Here is a 13,664-nt window from a genome sequence, read left to right as displayed (position 1 = left end):
TTCAGGCAATTTTGAAAATGTTTCTCTACCCTAAAAAAGGTATAGCTCAAGTTCAAATCAAACGTGGTAGGAGCTACTGTAACAGGCTGATGCAGTTTCTGAGCATAATGATGGCACACATCCTTGAAGATTACTGTACTCTTCCACTCTCCACTTTTATCTCTATGACCATGCCCCGAAGCTCCAAAGAGGCACCCTTCAAACCAGGCCTCCAGACTTTGCAATCTGTGGTGGCAGCTTCATTATGCTCCCTGGCAGAAGGGGAGGGTTGGGGGCATTTCTCTTTTAGACTGCACTGAACACAACTGGAAGTTGAGCAGTGTCACAGGCACTCATGCAGTCGGTCCATTCCTGGTCATTGTGCCAGGGCTGGGGTGACACGAGTCCTGCTCTGCTCTGTGCTCCTCTGAGACCCCTTGGGAAGGAAGAAGACGATAAAAGAGGCAGGCACCACAGGCACCCCCATTCCTTGGGTTTTTCATATCATTTCATTCTCAAACATACGATGTCCTGTGTTTGATCCCTGCCTGGATTTACGACGAGGAAGATGGGCTTTTTGGGGTATCTGCTGCAGAAATATAGACTTGTTGTACTAGCACCTTTACGAATGCACCTCGCTTGCACTTGCTTAACTGATTCCTTATATTTTTTGCCATGTTATTGCAGTAATAAAGGCTTTACATGCTGTCGTCTCCTTAAAAAAAGGAAAATAATCTATAGGTTGAAGATGAATGTCCACAGACTATTAATTAATTTATGGAGAATTTACTTCATACCTGATAATACGGTTTATTGGAAATTAGTCCATCATATGTTGCTTCAGGCATTCCTAATAAATACCTTAATGCAGTTAGTTTTCACGCCATCTAACTCAGATTTCATTGGTCTACCATTCAGGAGCTATCTGGAGCATGTGAAATAGTGGATAGTTGTCTGCAAAACTGTTGCACCCATTTATTTTTTTTTCAGAATCATATGTGTATGATTTTCATGCATGTAAGAGTCAATTATCAGTTATAGTAAGTACAGAATTAAAAAAAAAAAAAGTCATTAAAGTTTTTAATTCAGTCTTTTTTATTATTAATCAAAAGCTTTGTGGTTACATTGTACAAGGTGATAAATGTGGGGCTTTTTAATTTTATTTTTTTTTCCATATCGGTTACACGGCTTTCTGAAGTACATAGTTGAGAAGGCTGCAGTAAGCCAACTACACTACCCAAACTGCTTTCACTTGAGCTTCAAACAACTTTGGCCCTCATTTCAGTGTGGCTGTCTGTACGCTTTGCAGTGCTGCAATGAGGCCAGGATTCCACCGACGTTTCAATCATTTTTGAAAAGAAAAAGAAAATCTAGATGACAAAGGAAACCAAAATGCTTTAGTAGTGAACTGAGGTTGACTAGAAATGTGAATTTCAATGAAAACTAAAATCCATTTCTGTAGCATACGTTGCTGTGTTTGACCTTCATATATGGTAGAGCTCACTGAACTTCTCAGGTTCTGTAAGAAACTCTAAAGAATCACAAAAATAAAAATGGGAATAATGTTACTCCTGTCAAAGGTACTTCAGCAAACAGAAGATCAGAAAGTTGACATTGTAGAAGTATAGGCTGATCTCTCAGAGAAGTAGAGGACTGAGTAGTCAAGGAGACAGCAGACTTATCCAAAGTTAGTATTTCCTTCCTCCCTGGACACAACTCTGCAGCAGGTATAGAGCCTTGCCCTTGTCCTGTATTTCTGCTGAGTACAAGTGGAAGTTTATCTGTAACGTTATAGGATGGAATGATAACAAAAATATTGCGATAGAATGGAGTTATTTCAAAATACAGTTCCTCTCAGTATTGACTAGTTTCTTGCTAGAACATAAATAGGGAGTCAAATACAAATATTCAAGAGAAAGCATTGCCTACAAGAGAACATCCTACCTTAAGCCTTGAGAGTGATTTAAAGCAAGCAATTTTGTTAATAGGATTCTAGCAGTAGCCTATACTACAAGCTTTTACCACTGTCTTTAGATGACAATTTGCCACCGTAAACACAATGCATTATTAATTCTAATTTGCTTTTATCATCCAGGTGTCCCCCTTCAAACCAGGGACCTTTGTTCCAGGCACTGTAAAAATTCATTTGAAATGTGTCTGCAGAGATTAAGATGAGTATCTGGCTACATCTTGGCCTTGATTGCTAAGGAGCACACTGTCAAGCCTCTTAATAACGTATTTACTGATGTTCAACTAGATGCTAGAGAACAAAATTGATCATTGTGCTTAAAAATGCTTGCTGCTGCCTTACAGTGGTGAAAAATGTTAGCATTCATCATACATATGGCAGACCTGCTGGCAGAACACCAGTTCCACAATCACTCTTTGTGTCTTGTGAAGGATCTGCTTACTCGCTGGCCACAGTTTTCCACAGGTACCTGAGTGGCACAGGAGAGAAAAGCTGTGGGAGTTGGAGAGGGAGAGCTCTTTGGGGCAAGGGGAATTTGTAATGCAACCCTAAATAGAACAGAAAGAGAACAGGAAGATCATCTCAAAGCTCTACTGGGGCAGGCAACCAGGTCAAATAATCCTATTCACTGGGCTTAAGAGGACTTCGTCTTGATTTAAATGCAGTTTCTGTGAACATTATTCCTATTGACAAGCTGTTCTTAGAGCAACCTTACTCACAGAACTAAAACCCACCTAGTTTCAATTTTACTCATTGTTCTGCCACTTGAGTAGCAATTAGCTCTTTTCCCATCTTTGTTTACTTCTTTCACACAGTTTTTTAAAACCATCCCCTCTGTCTTTCTTTTACTAGGTTAATGAACGTAATCCTTTTTAACAAGTTCTCACAAAACAAGCTCCATGTTGTCCTGAACAGCTCTTTCTACTTTTGGCCGTTTCACACTTCCTGAGCACAGGTGACCAGAACAAGATGCTGCTGCAGATGAGATGTGGTCAGGAAAGCTGTGGTTATACTGGAAACCCTGCACTTGTTGTAACCAAGACCTGTATTTGCTTCTTTCACAGCTGCATCACACCAGTGGCCTATGGGTCATCCCCCGACCTTCTCAGACACTCATGTCCATGTTGTAGAGTCCAGCCTGGGATCTCCCATCAGAAGCTGAAACACTTACTAGTTTCCTATTGTGCTGACATGCTTTTTAAATACATGTTTACCTGCTTTTATTACACAGCCATCCACTTACAATGGACAGTCAAGTCCTCTTCTGTACTGACAGCAACTCACACCTCATGTGCTGTTAGCCTATTTCACCAGTGCAGCTGCTACTGTTCATGAGGGTCATTAATCACAGGACTAACTAACCCTGATCATCAAGGTACTCCTGATTGCCTCATCTAGGAAACCATGTCAACAGTCTGCCGCCACATCTTTTACCCAGTGTTTTGCATGTACATGTCACAGTTCTGGTGATAATGCTCTCTCCTGCTGACTAATGATTTTCAGCATGCCATTGCAACAACAGCTTTACAATTATTAATAGATGTGATCTAGAAGGATAATAGAGGGGAAGGCAGGTGCAAATAAGGGTCAGAGCATAAACAGTTCTGCATACTTGTCCTCATCACTGCTTAGCATGCTCTCAGTAGTGCCCCAGCTGCTGTCTTGCATAAGTTCCTTTCCTCTCAGCCTTTCTGAAGGCTGGGAGAAGCATGCAAAGCGGATGTGTTTTCTTCTAGCACGGTGGGTTTTGTTCGTTCATCTGTTATTGGCTTTCTAGTTTTGATTTTGCTATCTTCTTAAACATGCCCACTGCTATGCATTTTTGCTAAAGGCAGGCATGGTGAAGAAACTCAGTAATTTGAAAGTGTTAGAAAAGTTGTATGTAGCACCATAATCTTTTGTTGTTGTTGTTTTGTCTGTTTCTTTAATTTTGTTCCCCGTCCCTTTCTTTGCAAATCCTAACATTTTGCTTGTTTTTTTTGACCACTTCCGAGCAGCACACTGATGTTTTCAGGGAAGCATCTATTACAGCCCCACGACACTGTTCCCGAGTGGTAGCAGCCAGCTGACAAACCGTCATCTCCCCATGGGTATCATGCTGCCGTTATTTATGCCGAGGTTCATGGTTGCTCAGGCACTAAGATTCATGATGCCTTCCTTCCTCCCACCTTCGTGTAGAGAGTAAACTTTGCAAGTTTTGTTCGTGCCCCTTTCCAGAATGTTTCTGAGTATGCTGTATCATAGCAATCAGGGACTCCACCATTAACCTCCCATCACCATGGAAAGCAAGCAATCGCTTCTGTTCTTCGCTTCCTATCTTTTCATGTGGGACTTATGCATGTGAGAGCCAGCCTCCTCGCTCACGTGGTCTAATTTTTTGAGACTCTTCGGTAAAATGTGTTGAACATCTTTTGTCAATTCCTTACAGGTGCTTCAAGCAGATCTCCTCTCCCCATACAGAGGGACTTGTGGGGCACCATTTCCCTTTGCAGAAGCTGCCTGTTTCTTTCCCTAAGTCACACTTACCCATTTGTTCACTAATTTTATGCTTGAACTACTTCACCTAGCCTAGTCATCAGGCATGATGCTCTGTACTTACCTGTACCTTTCTCTAGAGCCGCGGATAAAAATTTGTGCCATGTTAGCCAGCAAAAGTTTCCTCAAATTCATCCTTTGATACACTTAATTCTGTTTTTACATGTATGGTCTGCCAGATAAGATTTTTTTTTTTCCTGTTTTCTTCATTTCAATGTAACCTGAGGTTTTAAAAAGTTGTCTTTTAACTTGAAGCAACCATACTGAAGCTGTGTAGTTCTGCTCACTTTCTAAGACTTTATAAAATTGTCAAGATATGATCAGCCCACAGCTAGACGAGAAGTGCAAAAATCCTGGAACAGCAAATTGCAGGATTTAGAGGCTCTAGCTTTTGTGGCCTTCTCAGTTACATTCTAAAAACTCCAGGAAAATCCATTATTTCACCAACATCTCTGTGTATCATTTACATGGGGGTAAAATGACAAAAAAAAAATAGTTCAGTTCCCACTTTCTTAATTCCTGGGTGGGAAAACTTGTAGATTGGTCTTTGGATCCAAGTAGAAAAGCAGCCAACTCAAACAGGATTTTAAAAATAATCAGAGCTGCTGATTAAAATATTGGAAAAAAATGGGACCACCCATCAAGAAATCAGACACAAGGAAGCATAGGATAAAATTTAATAAATGGAAAATAAGAAAAATGCCATAAAGCTTTCCTTAGATTATGTCACAATAGCCACACATAATAAATAAATAAATAAAAATAAAAAATCCAACCAATAACAAAAAAAGCACTACTTTTCTAAATCAAGGAAATGAGTAAGCCTCATCTTTACCGGAATTCAGGAAAAGTATTTGCTAGTACACTACTTGAAAAACAAACAAAACAAAACAAAACAAAAACAGAATTAAGCTAAGGAAGACAGCAATTACTAAATAAACTCTGAATATAAGCCTGTGAAGTTGTTTTGAAGGGGAACTCTCTGGCTAAGGAAAGGTTACTAGTAGACTTACTTACAGAACAATTCCAGACAGATTGTATTAATTGTTTTCACTGAGTACCTTAACCTAGGAATTAAGCATATGATCAGCTGATGACACAAAGCTGGGACACTGTTAGCACAAAGGAGGACTGAAATTTCATATAACAAAGGGCACAAAACTCAGTTTACATGATGGGTTTGATTCAACATCCTGGAACCTGGCACACACCGAACTGAGCAAAAGCTCTCAGTTATGGTATTTTCACTATAAAGACAAACCCCACTGGTCACGTTTCTTAGCTGTGCTGCAGGAACAGAAATATATCAAATAAAATTGCTCGAAAAAATGCCACAAGACAAATTTCATACAGCCAGTTCCATGGGAAAACAAAGAGAGGCAAGAAAAAATTATTTTTGCTTCTTTAATTAGAGACAGTCATAACGTTACTTAACTTTCAGAAACACAACAACCCAAATCCTCCAGCATAATCTAATTCTTATTTTTACAAGTTATTTGTGAGTGCCACTCACCCTTGTACATCCTGATCTCCCTTCAATCTTACGGACATAATCTGTAAACTGGAGATTAAACTACTAGATCAATAGAAACAATATAATGTGACACTAAGTCCATCTCTGTTGATCCAGGAAAAATATTTCCAGATTTGGTCTCTTGCTCCCAGAGCTGTCAAATGAAGCCAGTGTAGGACACTAAGTCAGAAGCAGTGTACGGCTTTCTGAAAACTTACCTGGAAATAACGTACTGTGATGTGCCAGAGGTAATGCAATACTCAAGAGAACTCTGTTTCACGAGCCAATCTGGTTTATCTGTAGTCCTTCACCATATCAGGTGCATGTACCAGCTCACGTCGATAGTCGTGCAAAGTGTAGAGATTCCTGAACAAATCTGGGCATGCCAGAAAACTCACAGGAAGCCTGGGGCTTGGATGAAACTGATGACACCCTTCTTGTAAAAAGCTTTTTGACACCCTTGTCATGCAATACCATTATAATAGTGTAAAGGTCAAGGTCATAACCTTGGAATGAGTAACAAGCACTTTAGCTATCAGCATCCATAAAAAAAGGTAAGCTAGGTGTCTCATTTAGTCCTCAGGGCCTGTGAGATACTGGTAGCATGTAGCTCTGCAAAGAATTAAAAAAAAAAGTTAAAATATCAGAATACTAGTTGCTGTATTTCTAGCAGGGCTAGGAAGGTGTTAATGCCACCATGAAAGGCCCTGACAAGATCTTACCTGGAATACTGTGCATACTTCTAATTCAGCATGTTGAAAAAAGATTTACTGAAGTGGAAAAGGTGCAAAGAAGGGTTAAAAAATGGCTGGGGTAAAGGCATCCTCTTCTGTGACAGGTACAGCACAGTTATTTTGGCAGAACTAAGGCTGAGTAGGTTTGGGGAGTAAGATATGAAAAGCAAGTAATCTATGAAAGCTCAAAGGGTGACAGGTTAGAAAGGACTTTTTACTTAGGGAGAGAGAAAGGCTATTTAAACTGAAGTCAAAGACGTTTACAGAACACGAGGGCGTCAGCTGGTTTTGACTACATGTTATTAGAAATCTTTAACCATTTAGAGGAATGGAAATTAGGAGCAACCTTATGACTAGGGTACTTTCAAGATGGAGTTCGATACCTCTGCAAATAACTTGCATGGTACAACATGGATGTCCACAAAAGCTGGGATCAGAGCCTATGACTGAGGAGGTCTTCACCAGTCTTTCCTATGTCAAGACCAGAACTGAGTCTGAAAGCTTTGATTTTCCAAATGCATATCAAATTAACATATTTCCCACCAGCCAGTTTATCACCACCTGCTATCTTGCATTCAATTGTGTTACACAAGAGTGTAAATTAATGTGAAGTGCAATTCTCATAATTATTATAGTTGGGGAATAAATGGGGCTGCACATATGCAAGTATCTAATTAGTCATGTAGTGGTTGCATGTATGTGGAAATACCCTGTTTGACTACGAAATCATACTGACTGCTTCGGCTTATACAACGATGTTTGTAGTTGCTACTCTTGCATAAGGAGAATTAGGCCTTCTGTTTTAATAATGCTGCACCATCCTGTTCAATTCTGAGCCCTTAATCTTGCATCAAAATACAGCATTCCTGTAGCAACAAATAATGGTGTATTTTTCAAATTTTCCATTTTCTAAGGTGTTAGTTCCTGGATTGAGTTAAATGTATACAGTGGACTACTTTGACACAGAATTAGATTAATCTTAACTGAAAAGAATCCCAGCGTAGCTCTAATAGTAAAAAGAATATGACTTTACCTACTCGGGCATTTTAGTTTTCAGTCTTCTTTTCTCACGAGAGCTCTATAGCCTTAGTATGTCACACGTAGTTTCACCAGCTCTGTTTGTTTTAGACTGAGACAACTTGGCCTTATTAGCTCCTTCTATCCCCTCCAGTTTTGGTGGGGTCCCAAGTGCCTCCTTAGTTATATTGCAAAAGGAAATCCTCATAAACCACATAAAGCCCTAAAGAAGCTGAGGGCAAAATTGAGTGGATCTCTGCTCTCCTTGGCAGCATCTTCCCCTTGTGCAGTGCTGCCACGGGTGTCAATGGAAGCTCTGTGAAGAGAATCGGAATCACAGGCCACAGGTTGACTGGCTCTCCACGGCAGAAAGGATACACTCGTTCCTAGTACCTTTTCTGTATTTGCTGTATGCTTACAGAAGCGTGTTGCTGGGATTTCTAGCACAGAATGTCATCACTGCAGCACTTCTGTAATTTGCAGACAATGGACTATGAAATAGAAATGTAGTTCAGAGGACTGGGCACAGGATGAGGTCATGCTCTCTGAGGCTGGCAAGATACTTGCCTTTCTACTCAATTTGTAGGGGCACCTGCTTGTTTCTGAATTATTACTGATTCTTTAAGGTGTGTGTTTTTACTTAGATATTTTCTCCAGGAAATTATAATTTATTTTGCTTATATATGGTAATTAGGATTTCTCCTAATTAATAATTCATTTTAACATTTTATTTCTTTCCCTCTCTCCCAGAACAGACATCTAAATAGTTCTGTACATGCACATACGCATACCCAATCAAATTCATTTCAGCATAAGCATGAATACCATGAACCAAAAGTTTGGCATCCCTACGACTGTGAAGGCTGACTGCCACCTATGGGCAGGAGTTCATGTTAACATATTTCGATGAAATTTTAATACTATTCTTTCCAATTAATTCAATTTGTAATTATTTTAGCAGGACAGAGTTTCAATTCATTTGCTATATACTTTTTCCACAGCAATCATTTAACATCCTCCGAAAGCTGAATATTTAAACCAACGCTTTTATGAAGGAGCATCAGCTTTACGGTGAGTAAAAAAAAAAAGGGGGTAGGATGTTCTTATTTTTATTATTCTGACTAAGGAATAAAGAGAAGTACCCTATTTCTCCAAGCAAAGAAATGAGACTCAAAGGCACACAGCCACGTACATCACACTAGATAATGCTGAATTTAATAATTACTGTAATTTCAAAGGTTAGCTATCTCAAGGTTTTAGTATTTTGTTTACTGCCTTCTTTTACTGAATTCATACAAATAGCTTAGTTACGCAGTCTCATGAAAGTGTGTCTACCATTAGTATATCATCGTAATTTTCTAATTGAAAATTTTCATTTTTTTGAGAAAAATGAAGGCTGAAGTGGGGGAAGGGAAAGAAGAGTATAAAAATGTATGGCTTGATTATGTAAGCCTTGATTTTTCTGATAATCGGTCTGGTCAACATTTACTTAGAAAACTAAAAAAGGAAGTGCAGACTGAAATGCCATATTTATTGTATTAAAAACAGTGTTACCAAGTTAGTTTTCAGGCACTTAAAAGCAAACAGGCTGTCAATTCTGACTATCTGATTACAAAAGAGAAAAATGCTAGATTACAGCTACTATACTGTAGCAAGCTGCATAAAGTGGGTATCCTTATTCTCAGAAATAATGTATGTAAAACTTGCTGGAAATCTAGCAAATTAATACATATATTTTTGTTTGAGGAAAAAAAATAATTTTGCTCCAATAAACTGAAGTTAATTGTAGCCATTATATTTCTCCTTTTTGGGGCAGAAGCATAGAATTCATGAGGGAAGAGAGAAAGAAACTTACAAAAGGGAAAATTGTATTAAAAGAGATAGCAACTAATAAGGAACTAAGAATGAGTTTGATACTCATTTTTTAAAATTCCCTTTTTGAACTAATCCAACTCCTGGGCCTTCTCATTTGTGTTCTACTTTATCAAATCCAATAATCAACCCACCTCAAAAAAAGAGAAAAAAAAAAGTGCTAGTGCTTATCTTGTTCATTTTTTTCTAAGTTTAATTACTAAACTTATGTTATAAACTTCTGAAATATTGTAAAAGCAGTATATGCCACTTCAGCATCAGATATGATCATATCAGTGTTTTGTGATTAGGCGCCCTTTATAATCTATAGAATTCAAACATTTATGGTAAAGTATTTGTGCTTGGTAGACAAAAACATTTTGTAACTAAAGTAACTATGTTCTACAGCAACTTAATTCTGATACATTTTGCCTCAATACTCAATTAAGAGGCTGCAAAAATAGCATTCTCCAATTTACTTTCTTGTGTGTGTCCATAGAATTTCCCTGTATTTTCAAATGACAGTTTAAACTTAACCTACTTAGGCTCCTTGGATGAAAACTTTGTATCAGACATAAATTACTCCTTAGTATGTTTGATGAATTCAGCTTAAAACAAAACACAGAACTGCACAAACATCTGTGACAAATGACTTCTCTCAGCTATTCTTTCTTATTTAATCTTCCACCCGAGTACAATTTTGTAGGTATACCATTTTACAGTGCAGACCTCTCCCCTGACCTGTTTACAAAAGAAATAAAAAATATTATTTTTCACATGTTGTACCAAAACCAGAACAGAACATAGTTGGACCTTTTAAAATGATTACTACTAGGAGAAGGGAAATAAGCAAATAATTTAGAGCCCCAAATTTTCAAGAGCAACAGAAGGGAAAAAATGTAAAAATGCAATATGGGATTGTTAAACTGATAAATGGAATATGAAAGAGAGCCCTCCTTTTCTGGTGACACTACACTGAATTACTACTTGCCTACTTATACAACTATAAACCGAGAGCAAATTTTTTCTTTATGTAGTCAGTATTATGAATATTGGGATATTCCTATTTCAGTATCTTTAAAACCGAGGCCTTGTTAAAGGAGAGGCTACTTGGAAAAATCTCTATGATATCGGCAAATGCAGCTATGTTTCTCCTGATTTTCTTCCAAAACTGATCTATGCTTGATAGAGGAAAAAAATGTATAAATACCAGGCAATGCACCTAATTCTTTAAAGTGCTTGTTGTTAATTTTGTGCCTTTACAAAAAGAGAAGGAAAATTCCACTTCCCAAGTAAAGAAATACAGAACATCGAAAAATCCTAGCTTTAAAAATGAGTCTTTCTGCTCTTTACAGATGCCTCATCAATTTCATTTGAATGCTGCTAATACTGTGTAACACAGATTTTACTTTACATAATATTACCTAGTGCCTATGTGGATTATTTGCTATCTTTTCACTTTGTTAAATTGCTCATGGATTTTTACTATCCTACGTATTTTTTCAGTATTTAGTTTTATGTCTGAATTTTTTTGACAGACTTTCAAAAATATTATTTTATTCTGGTCTATTCCACTTGTGCTTTGACACTGCAGAAGTGTATTCAGATACTCATAATGTGGTATGCTTATAGATGCAACTAAAGAAAAAGCAGATTATGTTGTGATACAGTGGAATGAATGGGACATTCTTCTAATGGGGAAAAACCTGTTTGTTCGTAATAATTTAATTTATAGATGAGGAAGGGAGCAAAGCAACGGGAACTGACTCATTGTGAACTCCAGAAACGCAATGAGCTTCACGAAAAGTCTGCAGTTACCTTGTTTTTTAAGTAAGCACGCAGAGCTGACAGCTATTAACCAGTAGCAAGGACTTGCATAACAAGGACTTGCAAGAAGGCTTAGCACTATCCATGCCCGAGCGATTTAAGCAGAATGAAGGCACGTATTTCTTTATGATGCATTATGTAACAACACAGAGGGCAATGTGAGACATTTAAAAAGATACAGGACCCACATGTGATCTTAAACTTGTTATTTTGAAGTGCTTATAGCCTAATGCTTATGAAACACCGAACTTAGGAATGTGATCCTGTACAAATGAGTGTAAAATGTTTTAGAGGACATGTTTTATGTCTTGTACATCTTTAGGAAAACATAATAGGTTCTGTAATTCATTTTCTTCGAAGTTCTGCAATATATGCAATCTCAGATAAAATAAAATTGTCAAAATCAGTGATATCTGGACCTTCTGGTTCACATTAGTGCGAAGAGAAAACTGCTGTTGAGCTGACACATTGATAGATTACGAGTTCTGCTGAAGAATAGCTAAAAATGGTGATTCAATCTTGTCAGTACTATATAAGAAGAATAACAGAAGTGGAAATGTTACTCACGATATCGTGTCTTTTATCAAAACTCTAAAGGGTTCTGGTGCACTGAACACATTCTCCTTCTGAAACCTTCTGGCTTTATAAAATATCAGTCTAAGAGAACAACGCTAAATTTGCCCATTAAAAAAAATAGGATGAGCTTGTGCCCTAAATTTATTTAAACATGAAAATAAAGATTGTAAAGTAAAAAGACTGCCTTTTGAGGTGTTTTTTTTTCTTCTTCTTTTTCCCTGCTCATTTTTTACAATAGAGATCCTGGTCTGGTACTGATGAAATGGAGAGCTATAGGATTATGAAACACACGTTAACATGAAAGGCAAATCTGACTGAAAGAGATGGAGAATATTATTCCAATTATTTTAAACTTAGCTGGATTACTTTCTTCACTAACTTGTATTAATACAGCACCCCTGAAATCAGTAAGGTGATGCACATTCATCCAAAGCCTATCTGGCACGTAAGATAGCGCATCACCTTCTGTTAGGACACATAAACATAAACACATGTGGAGAGAAGACTTTTCCAAAAACCTCATTAATCACCAAATACTCAAAAGTGTACTTTTAGAAGAGGCACCTTAAACACCTCTGCTCTTTCACCCCTGATTCTCTGCTGATCTCAGTCTCATGTGGTCATTTACACTGAAATGAAGTCAGGTTTAAACAGTGACTCCAGTCCCTCAGTGCTTTATACTTATCTGTGCTGCAGCAAATCACCAGGAAAGGCTCAAGATGGCAGGGAACCGGGGCCTGGCTGGCTTGCGTCTTCCTCCCATGGAAAGCACCGAATGTTCCCAACGCTTATTCCTGAATCATCAGAGAAGTCCTGCAGCAACAGAAGAGGAAACAACACTTCACAATCCTCATCCTTCACTGACAGGGAAAACAGGTAAGGAAAAGGAGGAAACAGAAACGCTGGGGGTGGGGGGGCAGGATTTCTAACTGCAGGCTCCCCTCTCTGGAAGGAAAAGAAACCCTGATACGAACTTCATTATATCACTCGTACATAAACAGGCAGGCACCTCAGAGATCTGATTCCTCTGTGTGTGTGTTTTGGGGAAGGGTGAAGTATTCCTTTATTTTTTTTCTTTTATCGGGGCCTCTCTCATGTATTCACAGCTTCTCCTGTAACAATGCTCCTTGTTGCATGGAAATTTTTATTTAGGAAAAAAAAAAAAAAAAGGTTTTGCTGCCCAGCAAAACCGTGACGTAAGCCTCGCTCTCGATTTGGGGACGATCGGGAAAGAGCAGCGGCACCGCACGAAGTTCGCCACCTCGTTTTAAACCACAGCCAGCCGCAAACCACCCCCGAGCCCCCTCCGCCTCACCCCCGTGTCCGCCTTTTGCGGCCGCGCCCCGTCACCGTCCCCTCAGCAGCCCCGGGGCTGTGAGGGCACCGCACCGCCCCGCTCCGGGCACGGCACCGAGACGCCCCACGGACACACGGAGCGGGGACAGCGGCAGGCAGGGGACGAGCTGCCATCACGGCGTGAGGGCGAAACGGCTTCAAGCCCTCGGAGCCCTCCGCGGCTCCTTTTCCACCACAGCGGTGCCGCCCCGGGACGGCTGCCGGTGCCCGCGGCGGTTACCTCATGGCGCGAGGCGGGAAGAAGCAGCCGCTGCCCGCCGGGCTCCTCCCGTGCTCGGGGAGCTGGGCGGGAAGCGGGAGTGGGGGG

General features: G+C 39.3%; 1 long non-coding RNA gene across 2 annotated transcripts in view; it reads right to left on the bottom strand.

The window, feature by feature from the left end:
* Positions 1 to 1,056: 1,056 nt before the first annotated feature.
* Positions 1,057 to 13,664, bottom strand: part of LOC118164280 — a 13,204-nt gene continuing 596 nt past the window's right edge. The window contains exons 1-3 of one of the 2 annotated variants that reach the window (XR_004749407.1): positions 13,578 to 13,655; positions 6,215 to 12,814; positions 1,057 to 2,496 (exon numbers count right to left, since the gene is read on the bottom strand). This is a non-coding gene — a long non-coding RNA (uncharacterized LOC118164280). Of the gene's footprint in view, positions 2,497 to 6,214; positions 12,815 to 13,577; positions 13,656 to 13,664 lie in introns of those variants that run through there. The other variant, XR_004749408.1, reaches the window with a different exon arrangement.

Source organism: Oxyura jamaicensis, chromosome 3 (assembly GCF_011077185.1).
Source record: "Oxyura jamaicensis isolate SHBP4307 breed ruddy duck chromosome 3, BPBGC_Ojam_1.0, whole genome shotgun sequence".
NCBI lineage: Eukaryota > Metazoa > Chordata > Aves > Anseriformes > Anatidae > Oxyura > Oxyura jamaicensis.
Note: the sequence above shows the minus strand (reverse complement) of the source record. Positions and strands in the feature narration are given on the sequence as shown.